The following is a 25,210-nucleotide window of genomic DNA, read 5'->3' as shown; positions in this document are numbered from 1 at the left end:
AGACAACGCACTCTCAGCATTTTGGGTGCCAATTTTCATTTGCAAACCAAGTGGTACGGAGGAGGTTTGGTGAGAAAACTGTAACTGTCTGAAGAAGATTCATGCCCTCTGATGAGACCTACTCTCTATGCTGATTTGGCTTTTAAAATATGTGGTGCAGCTGCAAGATTGAACATAGATGGTATTATAATGTTTACGAGTTGTAGCTCAGTAGTAGAGTACCTTCTTTGCCTGCCGAAAATCACAGGTTCAGTCCCTTGCATCTCCATATATGGGTAGGAGAGACCCTTGTCTGAAAAGAACTGCACCCAGTCCTTTAAGGCACTTATGAGCTAGATAAACCAATGATCTGTCTCAAGATAGATCTCACCAAGTGGAAATAGTGCATGGCATGAGACCTTAACACTCAGGAATGTGCTTGTTCATTCATGAGAATGTGCACGGATGCACCCTATTATTCAGTTTATTATTTAATTCAGGGGATCGAGATACGGATATGCTCGTACCCCTTCCAATCTGTGCACCATCCCGAGAGACGAGGGTAGGGTGAGCAAGGATTACTCACCTCCGTCACTGGTGTTGTGCACTGCCAGGTCTATAGGCAACAAAACCGCCACCCTGCGAGATTTCTTCACCTTGCAGGGGGTCGACCTGGCTTGTGTGACGGAGACCTGGGTGCGCGAAGGGGAAACTGTTACCTTACGAGAGATGGCGCCCCCGGGTTTCTCCGTCCTCCACCAGTCGCGGACTGTGGGCCAGGGGGGAGGGGTGGCATTATTAATCTGGGAAGATTGTTCTTTCAGGGCTCTACCATCGCCATCGATCCCCGGCATTGAATGTGTTGGCCTAGTGTGGGGCTCCGAGGTGAGCTTGGCTGTCTGGCTGGTGTACCAGCCACCTAGCGCACCAGCAGCCACCTTGTCAGGCCTGCTGGAGGCGGTGGCCGGCTGGGCCTTGGAGTTCCCTAACCTATTGGTATTGGGGGACTTCAACATCCATGCTGATGCCACTCCCTCCTCACAGGCTCTGGACCTGGTGTCTTCCATGGCAACACTAGGACTCTCCCAGTTTGTTTCGGGCCCCACACATCAAGCAGGCCACACGCTGGATCTGATCTTTGGCGTCGGTATAGATGTGATCATGTTTCCTTCGATGAAGGTGCCATGGTCTGATCACTTCGCTCTGAAAGCCAGGATTAACGTTACACCCCCACCCTGCTTAGGTGGCGAGCCGATTTGGGCTCGCCTGCAGAGGCTGATGTACCCTGATAGATTCCATCAAGCCTTGTGGGACCTTTCTCCCCCTGGCGACTCATTGACTGAGCTTGTTGAGGGCTGGAATACCCAGCTCCTGGCAGCCATCAATGAGATCGCACCTAAGCGCCCTCTGCGACCCCGCAGAAACTGGGCTCCCTGGTTTACCGAGGAGCTCCGGAAAATGAAGCGGGACCTCAGACAGCTAGAGCGAGTATGGTGGGGTGCCCGTGATGGAGCTTCAAGAACATCTTATAGGGTTTTTATGAAAACCTGCGAGATGGCAGTGAAGGCCGCTAAGAAGTCCTGCTTCTCGGCCTCCATTGCATCCGCTAGCTCTCGCACGGCACAATTATTTAGTATAATTCGGTCTTTAACATCCCTTGAAGGACAGCCAAATTTAAATAACAATTTGACACACAGCTGTGAGGCATTTGCGAGCTTTTTTGCGGAGAAGGTCCTGTTGCTCCGCCATGACCTCCCTGGCAATTTGGATACAATAAAGGAACTGGAGGCCCCTTGACTGTCCTTGGGTCCAGTATTGGACCACTTTGACCAGATATCCCCAGCCGACGTGGACAGACTCCTCCGAGCTGGAAAGCCCACCACTTGTCCTCTCGACCCGTGCCCGTCTTGGCTGATTAGAGCGTGTCCAGACGAGGTGCGGGCCCCCCTGGGGGATATCATCAATTTGTCCCTTGGCACCGGGACATTCCCAGGGGAATTGAAGGAGGCAGTGGTGCGACCGCTCTTAAAGAAAACATCATTAGATCCCTTAGATCTATCGAATTACCGCCCAGTTTCGAATCTTCCATTCCTGGGTAAGGTGATTGAGAGAGCAGTTGCTGAACAGCTTGGTAGGTTTCTGGATGAAACATCAGCTCTGGATTCATTCTAGTCCGGCTTCCGTGCTGGTTATGGGACCGAGACGGCTCTGGTCGCCCTAACAGATTATCTCCGCAGGCAGCTGGATCGAGGCAGGTCGGGGCTGCTGATTCTTCTAGACCTGTCAGCAGCCTTCGACATGGTCGATCACGAACTCCTGGACCACCGCCTTGCCGACATGGGGATCCAGGGCACAGTCCTTCAATGGCTGCGCTCGTTTCTCTCTGGTCGGGGACAGAGGGTGGCGCTTGGGGGGGAATTGTCATCGCGCCACTCCTTGGTGTGTGGAGTGCCCCAGGGTGTGATACTCTCCCCGATGCTTTTTAACATCTTTATGCACCCCCTTGCCCAGCTTGTCCGGAGTTTTGGGCTGGGCTGCCATCAGTATGCTGATGACACCCAACTCTATCTGTTGATGGATGGCCATCCTGACTCGGCCCCAGACACACTGATCAGATGCTTGGAAGCTATGGCTGGATGGTTATGTGGGAGCCGGTTGAAGTTAAATCCTTCGAAGACAGAGGTCCTCTGGCTGGGACGGGACGATATGGAATTGAGTGGGCAACTCCCATCTCTTGCGGGGGTGCAATTAGTGCCAGCACCGTCTGTTAAGAGTTTGGGTGTAATCTTCGATACCTCCCTCTCCATGGAGGCGCAGATTGCAGCTATAACAAAGGCAGCATTTTTTCATCTCCGCCAAGCTAAGCAGTTGGCTCCTTACCTCTCTCGCCCTGACCTAGCCACTGTGAACCACGTGATGGTCACCTCCAGACTGGATTATTGTAACTCGCTCTACGTGGGGCTGCCCTTGAGACTGACCCAGAAACTCCAGCGGGTGCAGAATGCCGCGGCAAGACTCCTTACGGGGTCTTCGCTGCGAGATCACATTCATCCAGTGCTATACCAGCTGCACTGGCTCCCAGTGGAGTACAGGTTTAAGGTGCTGGTTTTAACCTTCAAAGCCCTATACGCCCTAGGACCCTCGTACCTACGGGACCGCCTCTCCTGGTATGCCCCACAGAGGAACTTACGGTCTTCAAATAAAAACATCTTGAAGGTCCCAGGCCACAGAGAGGTTAGGCTGGCCTCAACTAGAGCCAGGGCTTTTTTGGCTGCGGCTCCAACCTGGTGGAACGCTCTGTCACAAGAGACAAGGGCCCTGCAGGACTTGACATCTTTCCGCAGGGCCTGCAAGACAGAGCTGTTCCACCAGGCCTTTGGCAATCTTCACAGAACTTTAGTTTATGGTTGCCATAAATTTTGATTTTAATTAATTTTTATAATGTTTTTATAATGTTGCACTATTTTAGTGTTGTTAGCCACCCTGAGCCCGGCTTCGGCTGGGGAGGGCAGGATATAAATAAAATTTATTATTATTATTATTAATTTTAAGAGGTACCTCTAAGCAGTTTACATATCTAAATGAAAAAGAATATGTACACACACACACATTCCGCATATAAAACAAAACAATGCTTTTCCTCCTCCTCTAACTACATTTTAAGAAACACAATTAAGCAACAAAAATATCTCAAAACAATGTTTTTTTAAAAAATAATATTTATTAAGGTTTTAAAGGTTACAAAAAGAAAAAGAAAATACACCAAGTTAAACACAAACTTATAAAAAAACAGAAAAATAGAAAAATAGAAACAATTAAAAAAAAACAAAAAAGAAAACACAACAAACCTTCCCATAACTTATCTTTCATTTGCTTGTTTCCTTGACCTCCTCACACCTCCCTTTTTTGTATTCTAGTTCGGTTAGCTATTTCAACAAATCCTTTCCATCCTTCCTAATTTTTATCCTATAATTTATCTTAATATAATGTAACTTTACCTTTCCTCCTTTCATCCATTAACAGTCTATTTTTACTTAGTCCTTTATAATATTTCTGCTAAAGCCACATAACTTCATTCCAGCCTCCTTCTAGCATTCCTTAATTTTACAATGTTTCTGTAAATAAACTTTAAATTTCTTCCAATCTTCTTCCACCGACTCTTAAAAATATATCAAAACAATGTACATCAATAAAAGCCACAAAATCAAACTGTACACAAAATGTCAAGATACAATATCGAAAGGGAACATAATTACTATATATATACATATATCACCTGGAAAAATCTCACAAATATTACAAAAACACACACCTGTAATAGCATGATCACCAAAACCATTCACACATACACTCCTCAAAACTAATCTGAACACACAACCCCCACTTACCGTATGACTCAACAGTCTCCTTACAGTGACAAAATCCATCTGCTTCCCATCTTGCTCGAGTCAAAGTAAGGAAACCTGAAACCTGAAAGAGGACAAAGGCCAAGCCCTACCATTAGGCGAAGTGAGGCAGCAGCCCCAGGCAGCAGTTGCTGAGATGTTTGACAGAAAAGCAGCAGCAACTCGCTGAGTTATCTCTCTCGATCCCTGTGTGCCAAAAAAAAAAAAAGCCTGTTGTGCACCTCCTAAACTAGCCTGTTGCCCTCAGGGTGCTAACATGTCACCAGTGTGCAAATTAGATTTCCCTTGCAGTCTGGCTGGGTTCTATATGTAGAATGGAGAGAGCGAGAGTGAGAGAAGCATCTTTTCCTTTGTCTCAGGCAGCAAAATATATTGGCCTGACTCTGATAGACAACTCTACCAACTGCACAATAACCCCCCCTTCCAAAGCAAATACAGGGTCAAAGTCCCCCAAAAACAGATACTCTCCTTAGTAACTCTAGGGACAATCGGAACATGTTTGATCTTGGCTGTGACTTGAGAAACTAACACCTTATTAACTATTATATCTTGATGGCTCTTAAATGGCATGCACAATTTTCACTTTGCACTGTTGGGATTTGTACATTGCTAGAAATTCATTAAAGCTAAATGGCAGCAAGAGAGAGTGCAGTCCCAGACGGCGCCTTAAATACAACAGGAAGGCCAGCCTTGCCAGTGGGATGTCACTGCCTTATATGATGCTATAGGAGAAGAATAGGGAAGGTTGTCTGGCAATGGCTTCCTATCTTACAGAGTGTGACAAACCCACCTTAGGCCTTAGGTAGGGTAGATGCTACAGGAGAAGGGTAGGGAAGGCTGTCTGGCAATGGCTCCCTATCTTACAGAGTGTGACAAACCCACCTTAGGCCTTAGGCATGGTAAAGACCCTGTCATCAAAGTTGTGCAGTTAATAGCAGTGGAGGCTGCTGTGTTAGGTAGAATGGGACATCTGTCTCCCCAATTTCAATCTGCCCCCACCTATCTGCCTTCTTACTTACAACCAGTCCAATAGCAATACCTGTCAGCTTCTTCTTCCTTAGTCTCAGAGTTGCCCTTGCAGAAGTCAGAAGGGAGGAGGAGGACAAAACTAGAATTAGTTGCCTCAGCCTGCCATTGGCTCAGGCTCCACTTACTGTTTGGGCTCCCTAAATTTCACCCCACAAAACAATATGTGAACTGAAATATAGCCACCTTTCAGTAGCATGAGTACTACCTCCTTCTCAAAAGCTTAAGCCCTGCCCTCTTATATGCCCTTTCCCTGATAGTTACCCATACTCACTTCATTTATTGGGAGCACACACAGCAAGATCTTCAGAGAGGGAGCTAAGGTTTTAGTTAGATACATATCGGAGAAGACAAGCTTTCAGACAGATTAACAGTGGAGACTAGGTTAAGCATGAAGGCTTCATAGGAGTTGCTTTCGAAAGGTTGCTTATCATATAAAAGGGGGTTGTAATCTAGGTACAACAACAGCGTGTGTGTTATATGGGTGTGCATATTATTTTATTGTGATTTGTATCCTGCCTTTCTGGAAAATTAAGCCTCCTGTGAAATACAGTAACATGAAAATAACTGAACAAAACCTAAGTCGTTAGGATTCTTTGTACAAGGTAGCAGGTAGTAGATGACCTTGGTCCACATACTTAGGGGCTTCAAAACCTCATCCTATTGATCCATGATGGTTTAATGTCACCACAGAGGGGCCCATGACCCCATAAAGTCAATCAGGTACTCTGTTTTGACTGATGCCCAGTTTTCCCCTTCCCTGGTTGGCTGGGGGGCTCAGAACCACAGTATGATGCTGTCATCGTACAGGGCCCCATAAAGCAAAATACCCTGCTTAGCAGTTCAAAACATTGCCCTATATGTCCACATGGCTAGGGGTTTCAAAACTTCATCCTATTGATCCACAATGGTCTACTTGTCAGTGTAGAAGAGTCCCGTGACTCGTGACTCTTATCCTTTTTTTGACTCCTGCCCAGATTCCCCTTTTCCAGATTGGCTGATGAATTTTCATGAGGACTTTATATATATATATATATATATATATATATATATATATATATATATATTGCAAGCTGATGTGGAAATATGGAGAACTGAACTTATGACTGCAAAAATGAGAAACTGAGAGGAACTGAGATTGGCAGATATGCTCACCCCAAAGGGCACTGCTGGGTTTTATATTGTCTCCCAGGCATTTTAACAAGTACATGAGCCTGCAGGAGCAAGTCACCCACAGGGGTTTTCTTGACCCGCTCCAAGCTCATGCGCACCAAATGAATTTTAAATCAATCAACCAATGACAAAAGATGCCTCCACAAAGTGTGACAGCAATAGATCCCTCTCCGCTAATCATAGCCATTCCTGTTTATAAACCGTTCCTATTTGTGTGATGACTTGGTACATTCTGGTTATCTATAAAGCAAGATTTAGAAACCGCATTTCTCTCCCTGCTTCAATCCTCTTGACTATTCTGCTATGTATCCCACATTGCTTCTCGGTTCTCCTCCAATGTGGCAGGAGTCTAAGCCTCCTTGCTGCAACACACAAGCCTTCTACTCCCAGCAGCCCAGCCGGTGAAGAGGTCAGGCATGAGAACCCAAAACAATAAGCAAAGGAATTGTGAGTCTCAGAGGTATTTGGTTGACTTAGTGTGACGAGTTGCAAATCCCAGGGAAAGGCCCAGGCAGAGAGCTATGATTGCATATAATCTGATTTACAGCCCCAATGGTTCACATGAAAAGGGGGCGGGAGAGCGAGGGAGACAAGTATGATTTCGCTTGGGGGGAAAGCCAGTGGGAGATTTATGCCGAATCTTCAGGTCTTCAGCTCAACCTTTTGTGATGAAGAGCTCTAAGAGAGCAGGGAACCACTGACAAACAGCTACAACAGGCATACAGATGATAACAATAATGTTTAATGTTGCTTAATTTGATTAAATATCAATATTTCATTTAATCAGATTTTAAAAGAAGGAACTATTTTCTGTCAATGGCACCCTGTAGCTTCGTACTCATTGGCCAGAGCACTGGTTGGTGGAAGCAAGTTTACGTACATCTCAGTGAATAATTGGCTGAAATACGCTCTTTATTACATATCCAGAAGTAGAAAAGAAAAGAAGAGGCTAAGGACTGAAGATTCTAGCTATCAAAATTCTACTCAAAGCAGACCCATAGAAGTAAATGGACATAAGTTAGACATGCTTATTAAGTTCAGTGGGTCTACTCTAAGTAGGATTCATGTTACACACAACCCTTAATTATTATAATGAAAATCTATCCCTGAGGAGCTGTCCACCTGATATTCATGAGATATCACAACGAATTCAGGTGACAAGCCTCTTTGAAGGACCATTCCCATGTGCCTGCAAAGAGGCTCACTCAATAATTAAGAGGGGATTTGCAATGAAACCCCTGCTAAAATAGTTCCCCCTCTTCATTTTACAAGGGTTTCAATGCAAATCCCTTCATGATCCTAGACCAATCAATGTATGCTGCTGGGTGCTGTGAGCACACATTACTCCAGAAAAGGAACAAGTGGGAACTTACTTTAAGCTCCCAATTGTTCCTTTGAAACCATATTGGTGTCTGCCCCACACCTGATGTTCCAGAGGATATCAGGCGTAGGGAGGATGGGCATGATTTTCCAGGAATGTCCCGGTGGGCCAAACTGAGACCCCGGTGGACCAAAGTTGGCCCACAACTTGCCTTTAGACTGATTCCACCCATCTATGATGTCCATGGGATCATGGACTTGAAGAAGTCTAAGTGCAGTTGAGACTCATGACAACAAGATTGTCATGAGCTATTGTCAAATATATTTTGACAAAACGATTTAACAAAACCAGATCTGCACTCCACATATTCTTCATTCTGTTCTCTTTCATGCAATATTACTGGAATAAAGAAGTTTAGTGCTGCCCCCTTATTGCCTGATACTCACATCAAACCAGTAGTAACAAGAGGGAAGGAAAGAAAAAGAGGGAGGGAGGCAGGAAGGGAGGGAGGGGACAGTATTTTTATTGGACCAATGTCAGTGTTTATATTAGAGAAATACTTGTGAAAAGGAACATGGATTCAGCAATAAATTCTCCTTCTGGTCATCAATACATCCTATCAAATATGACAATATCTGTCCATGGAAACAATAATGAGGATAGAAATTGCAGTGGACCTATTAGGAATGCATTTCAGAGACCAACAAAATACTATTAAGTATGGAACGCTTCACGAATTTGCGTGTCATCCTTGCGCAGGGGCCATGCTAATCCATTGCTAATCCATTGCTGTACAGTGGTGCCTCGCAAGACGAAAAGAATCCGTTCCACAATTCTCTTCGTCTAGCGGTTTTTTCGTCTTGCGAAGCAAGCCCATTGACGGCTTAGCGGATTAGTGCTATTAGCGGCTTAGCGGCTTTTAGCGGCTTTTAGCGGCTTTTAGCGGCTTATCCGCTTAGCGGATAAGCGGCTTAGCGGCTTAGAAAAAGGGAGGGAGGGGAAAAAAGTCGGAAAAACTCGCAAGACATTTCGTCTTGCGAAGCAAACCCATAGGGAAATTCGTTTTGCGAAGCGCCTCCAAAACGGAAAACCCTTTCGTCTAGCGGGTTTTTCGTCTTGCGAGGCATTCGTCTTGCGGGGCACCACTGTATATTGTTTTAAATGTTTGTTTTGCTACTGGGATTGTAGTTCCATTTGTGTTTCTCAAGCTGGTCTGTGACCGTAATAAATTTCATGTACTATTAAGTATGAAACTCAGCAACTCTCAGAAAAGCACACTTTCATGGGAGCCAATGACTGCATTTGGATGTCATGTTAACTCATGGTTTATCATGACAGGACCAAGCCAGCTCCTGACTGAGCTTACGTAGCTGCCCCCAGCCCTCCGATCCTTCACTTCTGTTTTTGTGTTATCTGAATATGACAAACTGTTAAATCTTAACCATCTTCACCATGATTAAACATGAAACTATGTTTTATGAAGCTGGCTTGTTTCAAAAAGCTGTGATTCAGCATTTAGAGTTCAGAATACATTGTGGTTAATCAAAACAAGGGACAAAATCTTCAGATCTCCTGCTCATGGCCATGCCAGAGGAGTTTATCATGACTGTAGCTCGCAAAGGCAGCCAGAGTTTATTATGCATCCTACAGTGCAACTGTGACAAAAATACACAGAAACATCTGGAGCCTTCACCAAAAGTGAGCAGTTTTTCAAGAAATGACAGTGTAGATGGAACCAGAGAGAATTCTAACAGGAAGATGGATTTTCCATGCAAATAGCCTACTTGGAACCTGAGAAATGTATTTGCAAGTGGAATTCTTCTTTGCATGCCAACAGAAAGTACCATTGAAGTCACAAAGACCTCTGAGGTTCCACCCAGACTCCAAATTCTTAACTGCTTTTAATCAGGAGAGGCAAAGTGGGCCATAACCCTGCCAAGATTCTGAATTTCCCCAAATTTCCAAAGCCATATTCCCTTCTTTCTCCTGTCCCTCACAATTATATCAATACATTTCCAATCACTAGGAGGCTTTCTGTCCACCTTCTCTGCGTAGCCAGTCATAAAAACCACTGGCAGTAAATTCCCACTCCCGTTTCTAAGGGGAGGAAGCAAGCAAGCAAGCAAGCAAGCAAACAAACAAACAAACAAACAAACAAAGCAACTATTTCATATACCAAAGGCTACTGAGGACGGATGGGAAGATTCTTCTCCTTTTCTCCCACTGTGTTCTCTCTCAGAAGCCACGCTTCACCATGAACTTAAGCTGGGAGAGAAGCAGCCAGGGAGAGCAGAATTCTGTTGGGGCAGTTTGCTCTTAGCATTTTCACACATCATTTGTACAGCAGCATGCGTGTGTGCATGCGTCAGGGGGACAACCTGCCCATGTGGCAAGGTGAGCCCCCCCCCCGAGTGTTGGAAGCTCACAGGTGGTACCCACACAGGCCTTCCACCTGTCCTGCTGCCTCCAGAGAAGTGGAGCTGGCAGCAGCACTGGTTTCCGGCAAGATCTCGTAAGATCTTACCAAAAGCTGGTGTCACTGGTACTTCACAGGTGCCACCTGCAACGCAGGTAAGGAGAGGGGGGCGGGGACAGGGCAGCACCAGTGCAGCATGTTCCACTTTTGCCTCAAGTGGCAAAATGTACACATCACCTCATTGTGTGTGTGGAGGCTTTTGCTTGTGTTTTCTATCTGGGAGAAGACCTGTGTCCCCCTGTTGGAGTGTTAGGTTCTTCCTTTACCTTTTAAAAATCATTTTTTTAAAAAAAAACCAGCACATTTATTTTGTGAGAAACTGTCAGGGAACTGGAGACAGAGAGGGAGAAGGGAAGGAGAAATTACCAGGAGATAGCCCCTGTAATTAGCAGCCTCTCGTCTTCAGAGGAAGGAGAAGATGAAGGGGGGTCAGAGGGGAGTGAATCTGAGAGGGAGGAAGTACTTCCGAGGGCAAGTACCTCTCGTCACAGAGGCAAGAGTGGGGTCGGGCTTAGGAAGTGGCTATGCTGGCCCCGAAAGTGGAAGGAATCTAGTCGGGACAACTTCCCACCATGATCGGATCGTTATTTTTGGACTGTTTGTAAATACTGCCAAAAAGCAATAAATAGCTGTAAATATGGCTGGTTTTCTGGACTTTTATCTCCACTGAGCGCTCACAACTCACAGCAGCTGATAGTGCTGACAGAAACCAAGGTGTCAACTCCACAGTCATCCCCACCAAGCTTACTCAGTCGAGGTCAGGAGGAAAAAATCCCTTCTTGGTCCTTGAAGGCCTTTGTTTTGTTTTAAAAAGTGGGGGCCCCTCATGCAGCAAAGGTTGAAATCTTGATCTCAATGGAACTTACTTCCAGGTAGCTATGTATAGAATGGCACTCTTAAGTACTTAATTCGTTAAGTACTTAATTCGTTCCGGAGGTCCGTTCTTAACCTGAAATTGTTCTTAACCTGGAGCACCACTTTAGCTAATTGGGCCTCCTGTTGCCACCGCGCCGCCAGAGCACGATTTCTGTTCTCATCCTGAAGCAAAGTTCTTAACCTGAAGCATATTTCTGGGTTAGCGGAGTCTGTAATCTGAAGAATATGAAACCTGAAGCGTATGTAACCCAAGATACCACTCTTAAAGGAGTTCATTAAAAAAAAATAAAAAATCCCACATGTTTTAACCCAATTTACTAAATGCTTTCTGGCCAAATCAGTATTTTCTTTCTTTCTTTCTTTCTTTCTTTCTTTCTTTCTTTCTTTCTTTCTTTCTTCCTGAATTCCACTTTCTTTGATTTTTCTATAACTGGAATACTCAAATGTTGTGTTGTTTTTAATTTTATTTTCCAGAAAACCCCCACTTTTTAGTTGTTGTTTATCTGATAACTGCAATTATGTCCTTTTGCAGAAAAACAACCTGGAACCATGCTGGGGGACAGGGCAGTGTGAGCATGGGGCTTGACTGCTACCTACGCATTCGTTTAAAGCCACCAAATTATTTGCTTCATTTTAACTACAGAGCCCTTAGAGTTCTGAGATTAAAAGCTGAATAGAACGGTGTTATATCCAACTCAAAGTCTGTTTTTCATTTTTCAGATGGCAATAACAATAACAACTGAACAGATTTTTTTACAACTTTAAAACAACAAAAAGTGTCCTGGCAAATGTACAGACAACTTAAAGTCTGCTGAATGCCAAATAACCTTTTCTCTTTTTCCTGGAAGTCCTAACCTACTGGGAGCTGGCAGATATAATGGCGAGCCTGCTAAACTGGAGCTACAAAATGCCATGACATAGTGGTTCCACACAGAATGGTTGCATCTCTCTGTCCCTCTGTCACCACACAAACCTTTGTTAGTGATCAGAACAACAGTAGGAGTTCTCAAGTACAACTAGCTACAATTTCCCTCTCAGCATACTGCTGCTTTTTGCAGAACTATGACCAGTAGTGTTTGCTTCAGCCTTGTTCTCTGTATATAAAATATGTAGACTCTGTAGCAGGTTTTGCTTGCAAAGTGGTGTAAGACTGAAGACTTGAGGCTAGAACTGCATGTTTGGCAGAATCATGGGTCTTTGACATACAGCGGCAAAAGTTTTGAAAGGAGGGAGTGATTTTCAAAGGGAAACCAGTGAGAAGAGAGGTGGTGCTTAGGTTTCCTCAAATGCTTTCACTCTAACTGGGGTTCCAGAAATGGGACAGCAGGTGTGACAGAAGGGGGCCCTTCTGAACCAACGTAAGAAACTTTTAAGTGCTAAGCATTTGTACAACTGTACTGTTTAAGTTTAAGAAATTAAAAGATGCCTACTTCTTGGGAGAAAAGCGATGACAAACCTAGACAGCATCTTAAAAAGCAGAGCCATCAGCTTGCCAACAAAGGTCCATATACCGGTAGTTAAAGCTATGGTTTTCCCAGTAGTGATGTATGGAAGTGAGAGCTGGACCATAAAGAAGGCTGATCGCTGAAGAATTGATGCTTTTGAATTATGGTGCCGGAGGAGACTCTTGAGAGTCCCATGGACTGCAAGAAGAACAAACCTATCCATTCTGAAGGAAATCAGCCCTGAGTGTTGACTGGAAGGACAGATCCTGAAGCTGAGGGTCCAATACAGTGGTGCCCCGCAAGACGAACGCCTCAGAAGACGAAAAACTCGCTAGACGAAGGAGTTTTTCATTTTCTTAGCCGCTTCGCAAGATGCATCTCCCTATGGGCTTGCTTCGCAAAACGAAGCTTGTCCCGCAAGCTCCGGGGATAGCGGGGAAACGCAGCGCGTCTTCCCCGCTGTCCCCAGACCTCTTTTGAAGCAAGGGGCGGCGGGGAGAAGATCACTTCTCCCCGTTGCCAGCCCTGCAATCTCCGGAGACAGAGGGGAAGGCGCGCGCGCGCCTTCCCCTTTGTCCCCGGACCCCTTTTGAACCAAGGGGCGGCAACGGGGAGAAGCGATTCTCCCCGCTGCCCCTTCCCTTGCTTTAAAACAGGTCCGGGGACAGAGGGGAAGGCGCGCGGCGCTTCCCCTCTGTCCCCGGACGGTCTCCATAGGAACACATTGATTGATTTTCAATGCATTCCTATGGGAAACCGTGCTTCGCAAGACGAAAAACTCGCAAGAAGAAAAAACTTGCGGAACGAATTAATTTCATCTTGCGAGGCACCACTGTACTTTGGCCACCTCATGAGAAGAGAAGACTCCCTGGAAAATACCCTGATGTTGGGAAAGATTGAGGGCACAAGGAGAAGGGGGCGACAGAGGATGAGATGGTTGGACAGTGTTCTCGAAGTCACAAACATGAGTTTGACCAAACTGTGGGAGGCAGTGGAAGACAGGAGTGCCTTCCATGCTCTGGTCCATGGGGTCACGAAGAGTTGGACACGACTAAACAACAACAACTGTTTAAGTGCCCACTATTTATTTGCAAGCGAAGAGGTTGGGAACCTCACAAGAAGTCATCTCCTAGTTTTCACTCAAGTGACCTCCAGGCTCTGCCCAGGCACCCCACTAGTTATAGGTGCTATCAGCCTCAACAGCTTTTAATACTGATGTTCCAATGTACCCCTAAACACACAAATTACATCTAAAAACTTTTCTACTATTTGGAACTAAATTCTTCCGCAGGAGTACAAGCCACAGACACTTCAAGGTCAATCTGTCCCTCATCAGCCGCTATTTACTGACCCATAATGGGCACGTGTTCACACATCTGGCTTAGCTAATTCACACTTTTAATACCGTGAAACTAATGCCTTAATCTCATTAGCAAAGCTTGACCATTTCATTTCAGTCCAAGCACTGGCCGAGAAACTGATAAGCAAGACCTTGCTCATCTCGGATACAAAGTCTGACTTTCCAGCCCACTTGTGACTGCCCATTAATCACATTATTATTATTATTATTATTATTATTATTATTATTATTATTTTAATGCCTAATCCATAATTGCTCATTAAGTGTTTCTGAATCAGTGGTGAGCTGCCATTTGTGCTCGCAAACAAATAAAAACCACTGTAAGGAATAGTTTGCAACACCTGTACGACTGCAATGTTTATAATTCTTACTCTGTATTCTACGACTATTTAATGTTTATGCAATGCCAATGATTTAGCAGGCAAGTACACAACCTGAAGTGACCACCATCCTTTCTTTCTATAGGGAATACAGCCAAGTCACCTGATTCTCTGAGCTGCTCACACTGAGTCATCATCATCATCATCATCATCATCATTTATTTTTATACCCCACTCATCTGGCTGGGTTTCCCCAGCTATTCTGGGCAGCTTCCAACAAAATATTAAAATACAATAATTAATCAAATATTAAAAGCTTCCCTAAACAGGGCTGCCTTCAGGATGTCTTCTAAAAGTCTGATAGATCAAAGAGAATTAATAGAATCACACTCTTGCATCCAGAGGAGCCAGCTTACAAGGGCGATTAGGGGGACAGGAACGACAACATCATGCGCATGACGTGACATCGTGAATGTGATGTTCCCACGTCACACACCTGAAGCCAGACTGAAAGGGAGTAATAATGAGTAACCTTGAGGAGAGGAGAAAAATGCAAAGATGAAATGAAGCGGTGACTTTGTTAGAATTCCTGCTCTATGATTGCAGTCATGGGATTGTTGTTTTTCACATGACGGTATATGTTTTGACTCTACAGAGTGGGAAGTGACAGAGACAGAATGTTTGTGTTACTGTGTTCTGTGAAGTGGGACTATTGTCCTTTGTTCTTTTTCTCTTTGCTGTCTGATGCTAGAGAGAGAGGGAGCCATGTTGCAGCGCTCTGTGTGTGTTTGTATGTAAATAAAGTAGATTAGCCAAAATGCTGAGTTGCTGAGATCTGTCACAAAAAGCTGTGAAGACTCTGAGGATCTGTAAGTGTGCCGGTGTCTGTTGGCATCAGTCGCTGTGATGTTCTGGCTGAAGAAAGTGTATGAAGCTCCCGAACGATCGACCAGGGGGAAGAGAACATGCCAGTCAGGCATGTGTCTCTGCCAGGGTCCTACTCGAGTGTAGGCTGAACTCCTGACAGACTTCAGCTTCTTCGTGTGAGCACAGGACCCAGAAATAAAACTGGCCCGAGAGAGACTTTCTAACACATTGGTTCTTCTTTGTAAACAAGACCATTTAATTTGGGACTCTAAAAGCCAGGAAGAAATCTGGATACAAATCTTGCAAGCCTACCTATGGTAGAATGGTTCAGTTGGACTATGTCATCCCACCACAAATCAGAGATGAACATGGGTGGCTAGACATGCAGGGCAATCCCTATCCACATTTACTTGCCAGTAAATCCCATTGAGTTCAATGGAGCCTATACCCATTAAGCTTACTTATGACTGCAGCTTCAGTTACCGTGACACATTCAAAATCCTGTGTCTGAAAATGCTTAATTAATCATGCCAAACTGAGCAAACATGCAGCAAGTCCTACAAAGCAGCATTCACCACCTTCATTCTTGCCAACCACTCTGGAATCTTGTATGTCACAACTCCTAATAGATGTGCATCACATTTTTTTTTTAAGGTGATTTATTACCTGAAGCAGCTGGCAGGGTTAAGACAAAATAAATTGCACCCTTCATAGTCGTTTGAGCCACCAACCACTTGAACAAGATTCCATTGGGAACGTATTGGATACAATATTAATAGCATCTTGCACTGCTCTGCAATTACTGCCTGATTGAACAGAATAGTGTCCTTAGGAAGTATTGGATCCCTACTGTTCATTAAGACAGGCTTAAAAGAGGATGATAAATGTTGGTGCTTTGCTTGGTGTATACATTTTTCCTGAGACTCTCCTACTGAAAGGGCTTTACATAGATCAGAGGTGACCAACCGTTGCCCCATGGCTAATACAGGGTCCAGGAAGCAATTTTATCCAGCCCCCTGCAGCTCAGCCAATTATAAATCATGGCGCCATAAAACATTTTGTGCCAAAGGAAGAGAAACAACGACTTCACATTCAGAGCTTTCGATTCAGTTTTATACAATGGTGCGGATTAATGATTTGCAGGAGGCAGAGGAAGACAGGAGTGACTGGCGTGCTCTGGTCCATGGGGTCACGAAGAGTCAGACACGATTAAACAACTAAACAACAACAACAATGATTTGAAGACTAGAGCCAAAATGAGGTACCAAAATAAGCCAAAATGAGGACTAGAGCCAAAATGAGGTCTGTTTCAAATATTTCTCTGTTTGCCAATGATACTTGTGATGAATTGTCAAAAATTTGTAAAAAAAGAAACCCACAAAACACACACACGAGAGGATGGATACCTGCAGAAAGAGAATGCTTGTTTACACTTTCAAATTGAAATTTCCCAGCTCTAGTCCTGATCTCCCTGGGTGTGAGCTCATACGGGAAAATATAATGTGTGTACTGGCAGACAGAGTCATTGGTACAGAGGTAAGAAGGCATCATTTCCCATTAATTGTGTGCAATACTGCTTCCATTCTGCTGCAATTTGCCTTCAGCCCCAAACTCTGCCACTCACCTTGCTGTCGACCGTAATGAAATCATGACAGTAGTGGGAGGAATTCAATGTACCACTATGGCAATCATTCCATTAGTGTGAGCTTTTCAGTTTGCCGGATGGAACAACAACCCTTCCTTGTTCTGTTCTGGGGGTTCCTGGACCCTCCCTTAGCCAATTTCAGTGGGCACAGGAGATGCACGCAAGGAGGAGGGAGGGGAAGCCCCATTGTGCAAGCATAAAGCCTTATCTGGACTAATGCTAGTGGGAGTAGATGAATCTGGCCCTACATTAATTAATTGTGTAAATTAACTAAGTAAATTAACCAAGTTCAAGTGCCAGTATGCATACCACCCTGTTCATTTCAATGCAAAGGAAATGCAATGCAAATGGTGGGTGAAAATTCTAATCAATTACATATTATTATTATCATTTACAAACTGAGTACAAATCATATTCCCTGGATTGATTTCCATTCTGGAAATGGGATGAAAAAGCAAACATTGGTGATTCCCACTCCTGTGTCTCCAACATTCTTGGGCCACATTCACATTTAAAACTCCATGGTTCCACTTCCCTCAAAGAATTCTGGGAGCTGAAGTTGGTTAAAGGTGACAAGAGTTTCTAGGAGACCCTTATTCCACAGACTTACAATTCCCTGAGTTCCCTTTGATTGCCTGCTAAACCACTCTGGGAATTGTGACTCTGGGAGGTGAACAGGTGTCTCAGCACCCTTAACAAACTACAGCTCTGAATGATGACTACTTAAAGTCACACCATATTTCTGGTAGGAACGTGACTCTAGTCACCAGCAATTTCTTTGCTTGCAGAGCTACGGTACTTTGCATACCTGCTAGTGACCATCAGACACACACTTCAGAAGCTTGTATAAGCAGTGGTGGGCTTGCAGCTGTGATATGCTCATGCTGGGCCACCATTTATGTTGGCTGGGGGCTGCCTACTTGGCTGCCATCATTTCTGCCGTCACAGCAACACTTTCCCAAGGCATTGTTTAGATTTTATGAAGAACAGCAGCATGAAGGTGCTGCAAAACACAGCCTCACATGGCTGTTCCAGTTCACACTCTCAGCACCTCTATGCTTGGCCCGACATCTAGCCGCTGCTCCACAAGCTCTTGAGGTGCTTCCCTGAAGGACTGCTGCGAAGTCTGAAGCTGTTTCCACTGTCTGGAAAAATATCTTCCTGTATGTGTGTGTTGTGCTCCTGTGTTAGGCCTTGTCTGTTCTTTATCCTCACAGGAGCAGGTGAAAAGGATTCTCCTCTGGTGAGAGAAAATAAAACGGTTCAAAAAGCCAGCCCTCTTTTGCTTTCTTTACTTTTCCAAAGGAGGATTCTTAGAAGCACAGCTGTCTCTCATGTCCGCTGAGAGAGAAAAAGCAAAAGAACAAAGCAGTGATTATTTCTTTTGAGTGCTTTTGAAGATTCCTTGGCTACCAACACACAAGTTTCCTTTTGTGTGTGTGCGTGTGTGAGCACACCCACACACCCACACCTGCTTATTTATCCTCAGTTTGTTTTACAGAAATGAACTATCATTAACAGGCCCTTTCTTAATTTCCCTCCTTCATTTTTGACACACGTTTAAGGCTCTCAAACAGATCTGGCTCCATCTCACTTTCAAGGCAGCCAATTATTAAAACCCATATTCTGCACCACAGAAGTTCATGTGCTGGAATAAGTTATTTGGGTTGAAGGAATTGATCGCATTCAGGGGGCGAGACTCCTGCATTTCTCTCTCCTCATTCTTTACTGTTCCATATTTGACAGTGGGTAATGATTCATAATAAGCAAAGCACTAATGAGCCTGACAGAAGCAGATTAATTTGATAATCTTATCTGCTTGCATTATGATAAGTGTTGATATATGGAATGCAATGGCTATGGGGAGCATCAGATGATGCTTCCTCACCCTGAATCAAGGGCCATTTGGTCCATCTCATCTGGTTTTGCCCAGGCTGACTTGGGGGTGGCACTTAACCCTGCCACATATTGTGTTCCTTTATTTATTCCTTCGTTTTTACTAGAGACAGAGATTCTTGAGGAATGCATTCCTTGCAAATTGTGATATTAATGAAATTAATCTGTTCTACCTTGACTAGTGCATAGATCAGTGTGTGTGTGTGTGTGTGTGTGTGTGTGTGTGTGTGTTTCATGCATCCATAGCAGTGACCAGAGGAGGAATGACCACTGGGAGGAGCTCAGAGAGAAGAAACGCCATGGTTCATCTTCAGCAGCACAACCTTCATCTGCTCCAGCTGCAACAAAACATGTCTCTCTTGCTTTGGTCTCTACAGCCACAAGCAGTTGCTGCAGCCTTTCAACAGGTGCAGTCCTTCACTGTCTCCTAAGACAGATGGGTGCAAAATCCATAGCTCTAACTATAGCTACCTGTGACTAACAAAACAGAGTTTTCATTTATGTGGCAAAACATTTCCGCTTCTGCTTCCATCAGCTGCTCTGATAAAAATGAAATAATGAGCATTCACACTTTATAATGTGGGTGCCCTTTCCGGGATCGCGTGTGGTGCTGCAGTTCCCAGGGAACTTACTAATAGAAAGGGGGCTGGCTTGCCTCTCAGTGTTATTATTTGGAGGTTCATGCCCAGCCTCAGTAACAGAAGTCCTATCTTCCTTAGAATATCCTGACTTTTAAGTAGGAAGGATGGGTACTTGCTTACTCTGCTCCATCACTTTCATCACCTGCAAGATAAATTTCAGGGTTTTCCTGAAATTGGGCAGGCTTATATATATCTCCTATGTGGAAAGGAAAATGAAGTTATATACAGTGGTACGGGTGGCGCTGTGGGTTAAACCACAGAGCCTAGGACTTGCCAATCAGAAGGTCGGCGGTTCGAATCCCCGTGACGGGGTGAGCTCCCATTGCTCGGTCCCTGCTCCTGCCAACATAGCAGTTCAAAAGCACGTCAAAGTGCAAGTAGATAAATAGGTACCGCTCCAGCGGGAAGGTAAACAGCGTTTCCATGCACTGCTCTGGTTTGCCAGAAGAGGCTTAGTCATGCTGGCCACATGACCCAGAAGCTGTACAATAAAGCAAGATGAGCGCCACAACCCCAGAGTCGGTCAGGGGTCCCTTTACCTTTACCTCTGGTTACGAACTTAATTTGTTCCGGAGGTCCGTTCTTAAGCTGAAACTGTTCTTATCCTGAGGCACACTTTCGCTAATGGGGCCTCTGGCGTGTGATTTCCATTTGCATCCTAGGGCAAAGTTTGCAACCAGGAACAGCTACTTCTGGGTTAGCAGAGCTCGTGACCTGAAGTGTTCATAACCAGAAGCGTTCGTAACTAGAGGTACCACTGTAGCTAGACTTTCTGTTATAGTCAATGGGAACAAAACTGAGCTTCAGATTTTACTAATCAGATTTGGGCCCAGATAATGAATCAAACTGGAATGACACAGGGTGGACTGGAAACAGATGGGGCCACTTCCAAATTCTGTAGATACAAGGCAAATATTATGGTCGTTGCACATCCCACTAAACAGGAAGAAAAAGTTAACCAGCAAACAAGAAAACATTAAACAAAGGGAGGATAGGGAGGGTGAATCTCCAGAGCCACTGCCTGGCTATTGCCGACTCCACTCCCTATTTATAAATGGGGCTGGCCCCACCTCCCAGCAAGAAACTTGATTTACTGAACAGATGAGCTGGAGGATGTTAGTGTGAGGCCAAATAGATATTATGCTTTGAGTGAAGCATTGGACATCAATAAACCAATAGATTTGTTTCAGTTACCAATTTGAGCCCAATGCCTTTTATCACTGCCCATGCTTTACTCCAGGTCTCACAGAGTTGCTAATGTGGAAATGTGAAACATGATTAAATCACCAAATTAGAAAGCTCTATGTTTTTAATTCCTGGTCTGCTTTGATACTCTTTTCGTATAAGACCACTAATTCATGTTTGATTTTCATACTGAGCCAACAGCTGACAGAGCCTATTTTGACAGAGATGAATAATTAGAATATCCTGTAACAAGAGTGATTAGAGGAATAAATGGACAAGAAAGGGCTAATAGTTTACGATTATTTCCCGAGATCATTATTTTTTCCCCTTGAAGTGTAGCCGAAACATTGTCCTATCTACGCACAGTTATAATTGAACCCTGGAAATCACAGGAACCTAAATTGGTAGGCTTTTACAAGTCTCCTAAGAACAAAAATTTCAGAAGATGGTTTAATTTCTCATATATATGCAGTTCGAAAAAGTGGAATGACACAAGTGCAAAATCCCCTTCTGAAAAATAGACTTGTGCAGAATTGGAGTATCCTCCATCAGCTTGAATGCAACCCATGAGCCATTTATGGTCACCCATCAGGGACCCCACAAATCACAAATCTTTTTTGTATTGTGCATCAGAGCTCCAGCAATAGCCACCTGGCAGCAGTGTGGCTTACCAGGAAGGTTAAGGTTGAGGTGGCAGCAAGGTCAGGATTCTGTGGATGCATCTCTCTACATCAGAGGAGTAGAACCAATTTACCAAGGAGCAAGAGGATCACACCTTTAATGTACTGCATAGCTGACAACTTAATACATACCTATTTGCCCAGCCTGAGACTTGAAGCAAACGGTTTCGACTGAAACCAATGAAAATTATTTCCAAGATTGTGCTTAGAATAAGGATGGAGTGTTCTATGAGTACTTAATGATGTATTGCCCTGCCTACAGAAATTGTAAACCAAATGATAGTGACCTCCCAGTGCTGACAAAACAAACAAAAATATGAAGTGCTCCCTGCTTCTGTATTGGCACTAGCTTAAATCCTAACCGCAGATATAGATCACCATTGATTTCCTTGAACGGTTAACTATCCTCCTTAGTTATATGAACCAGGCTGGTTCATATAAACTTGGCCTGGTGAAAAATTTCATGCGATGGCGGAGTGTGGCAAACCTGTGACATTCTAGACGTTCTTGGATTACAGCTCCCATCAGCCTCAGCCAGCCTGACCAGTGGTCAGGGATGATGGGAGTTGTAGTCCGGCTACACCTGAAAGGCCAAAGATTCTTCCTCCCTGCCTTAGAGGAGGATGGAAGATAGCATGAACAGTGTCTCTCCACAACTGGAGAGCAACAAGTACAACCCAAGCATGATTGCATGGAGTACCAAACCAGTTCTATGATCTGTTTGGTGATGGGAAGAGTCATCCACACTACTCTGGCACCCCCTGAAGACCAACAGAAGGTCCTGTTGGCTGCTTTCCAGTTGACCTGGACCCATGGCAGGGCTTTTTTGGTGGTGATTCCCCATTTGTGGAATGCCTTCCCTGGTTGGGTGCATCCCTCATTATTGGCTTTCAGGAGAAATATGAAAACATTCCTTTTCACCCAGGCATTTAATGAATGCCATTGACTATGGCCACTTTGAAATTAGCAACAGTGAGGGTATGTGACTGTGTTTTTTGATAATAAATTTTAATCCCATAATAGCCTCATTATAACAATGCCAAATTATAACACAATTAATAATGCCAATAGTTGAAATGCCAAATTGTCTGTGTTTTACTGCTGTTTGTTGATCAAAATGTTTTGAAATGGTTTTTCTGTATTTTTTTTATTTTATATTGTATGGTTTAAACTTTTTGAGTCTTATATATGTTTTATATCTGGATTACCAATGTTTTATGGGTGGTTTTCTTTCTCTTTTATGTTTTTATTGTCTTAAAGGCTGAACTTTTGGTGCACTGGGCTCCTTTGGGAGGGATAGATAATTAATTAATTAATTAATTAAAATGTGTTGGGCCAGATGTGTTTCAATGGGCTCTGTTTCTTAGAAGAGCAGTTTTTCTGCACAGTTTTGGCTGTGATATTATATTGCCCTTCATTTTGAAGGCTCCAGGTCTGCAATGAAAATCAGGCATAAGGGAGTCCAAGAAACCTTCTTGGTTGCATTTTGTTTACAGGAACACCCTTTCAGTGATTAATGCCTGCACCCTGCGAAAGTAGAGTTTTAAATCTACCCTTGAAAACTTGGATCACGCAGCACTGCTGTGCATTTCCTAAAGAGCTTAAGAGTTATGTGTTCTGCCAATGTTACTAAATCAATGTCTCCTTTGCTGTCAAAATCAGTTTGCATTTGCTCAATCAAGAGGTGCAGATCTCCAATATTAGGGCAGCACCTGGTGTAGAGGTATGGAGTCAAAATTGAATTGCTGTATAATGGTTGGAAATGGGCAGGCCACGGGAAGCAAGTTAATCCTAAATTCCATCTAAAGGAGATGATCTGTTTTATCTGCCTTGTGCTCAACATTGTTTAGACTTTGTCTTCTATTGTGAGAAAAATCCCAAAGAGATACATAGTGAAAAGAATGCTTATACCGTCAGGTCCTTATGCAACCCTAGACTTCTGAGGGACAGTTTATATTACAGGTCAGAGGTACCAGCTTCTCCAGAGGATTGGGGCGGGGGGGCACACAATGTTGCATGATGTTGTGATGTCACATGTGTGATGTCCTGACGTCAACATGGCATTGAAAGGAGCCAGGGGGCAGAGATTCGCATTGCCAGCACTGAGATTCACATTGTATCATATCCCTATATTATATCATCAATTTGGCTTTTTTCCAGCAGGAACTCACCGGAACTGAGTTCCAGCACCTCTCAGGTACCCTTATAAGAGAACAAGGGAGGCATTCATGGTGAGTTTCTAGCAAAAATAGTACTGATTATCAAGGATAACAAGTTCAAAGAGGTTCCTGGATCTTCAAACTGTGTGGAACATGAGATATGTAGGAACACTAGCCCAAGAATGGTTTTTTGGATTTACAGTGGTACCTCTGGTTACAAACTTAATTCATTCCAGAGGTCCAATCTTAACCTGGAACCATTCTTAACCTGAAGTACCACTTTAGCTAATGGGGCCTCCTGCTGCCGCCGCGCCGCCAGCACACGATTTCTATTCTCATCCTAAGGTAAAGTTCTTAACCCGAGGTACTACTTCCAGTTTAGCGGAGTCTGTAACCCGAAGTGTTTGTAACCCGAGGTGTTTGTAACCCGAGGTACCACTGCATATATTTATTTTCTCCACGTTTATCTATCGTATGCTCATGACAACACATGTGAGTCTTTGCCCTCACAACAGTTCTGTGAGGTGCATTAGGCTGAGGCATGGTGATTGACCCCAGATCATTTGAACCTTGATTTCCCCTAGTCCTTGTCTAGCATTATTAACCACTACAGATCTACACATCAGGAAGCTGTTGTATACAAGCATGCCTTGAATGGCTTTTCATCTCTGCAAAGGAGTGTCAGTTCTCATGGGCAGCATTTGCTTCTGAAAGTGCACTTGATCTAATATATAAATTCATGAATGTGAGCTTTAAGTACTTTTGAACAGAATCTCCTGCTGTATTATATGCACTGATTTCGATAGTTTGCACAAAATATTAGGTAGCATTGAAGCCACTGTACAAATGGAGCACATAAAAGAAATCTATTACTACCTCTTTACTCATCATTAGAATAAATCAATCTTTGTAAACAGCTTCCATAAACTGGTTATGTGCTTTAAAAAGGCAAATCGGTGCGAGATGGAAAGAGATCGTCTCATTGAGCATTGCTGATTTTGCAAGAGCTGTAAATGCAAATCAAAGTTAAAGCCAAAAGTCTTCTGAATTTTTTTCTGCCATCATTTGTTAGTAAACACACTTTTAAACAATGAAGGCTTCCGATTCCTTTTCATGAACTTCAACACTGAGGCCCGCTGTGAATTTTCTGGAATTGATTTCGATATGAGTTATGATCAGACAGGGAAATACTTCTGTTGCATTACTGGAAGAAACCAAGTGAGAGCTTTGTATGATTAAAAACCACATCATACAGCCAGCCTCCAATGTATTATACCTGTATTTATAAGACTTATTTACCCATAAATCTTCTGCATTTTTTAGTTGCCTCCTACAGACAGTAAAAGCTCCTGGGTTTAAGTCGCAGTAACTGCTTAATTTATCTCATTTCAACCTCCGTGATGAAAAATTGTCAAGGTGCACGGTGGTCTCCCACAAACATTTGTTTTCTTCAGCTATTTGGTTATGTTCAAATTCCATGAATTGGAGAACGTAGCATGTTGGTTTGGTTGAACTCATTTAAAGGTGAGAATCTAAAAGGCAGAACTGTATAACAGTTCAGTACTGAGGCTTAGTAAGTAGCTCATGGTGTGCAAAATTGGCAGCAAAATTTCCACTCAACTTAATAAAGTCCTATGAGCTTCTTGTTAAACCACTGTGCTGCGAAGGATGGCAGTTTGTAGAGAGCTAGATAATGAGGGTGTTGGATCCAGCCCACCCACACAACAGCCATTACAAGCAGCTAGCAATACTAGG

This window comes from Podarcis cretensis (genome assembly GCF_951804945.1).
Source record: "Podarcis cretensis genome assembly, chromosome: 4".
Lineage (NCBI taxonomy): Eukaryota > Metazoa > Chordata > Lepidosauria > Squamata > Lacertidae > Podarcis > Podarcis cretensis.
The sequence above is the reverse complement of the archived record's forward strand: the minus strand, read 5'-3'. Positions refer to the sequence as shown.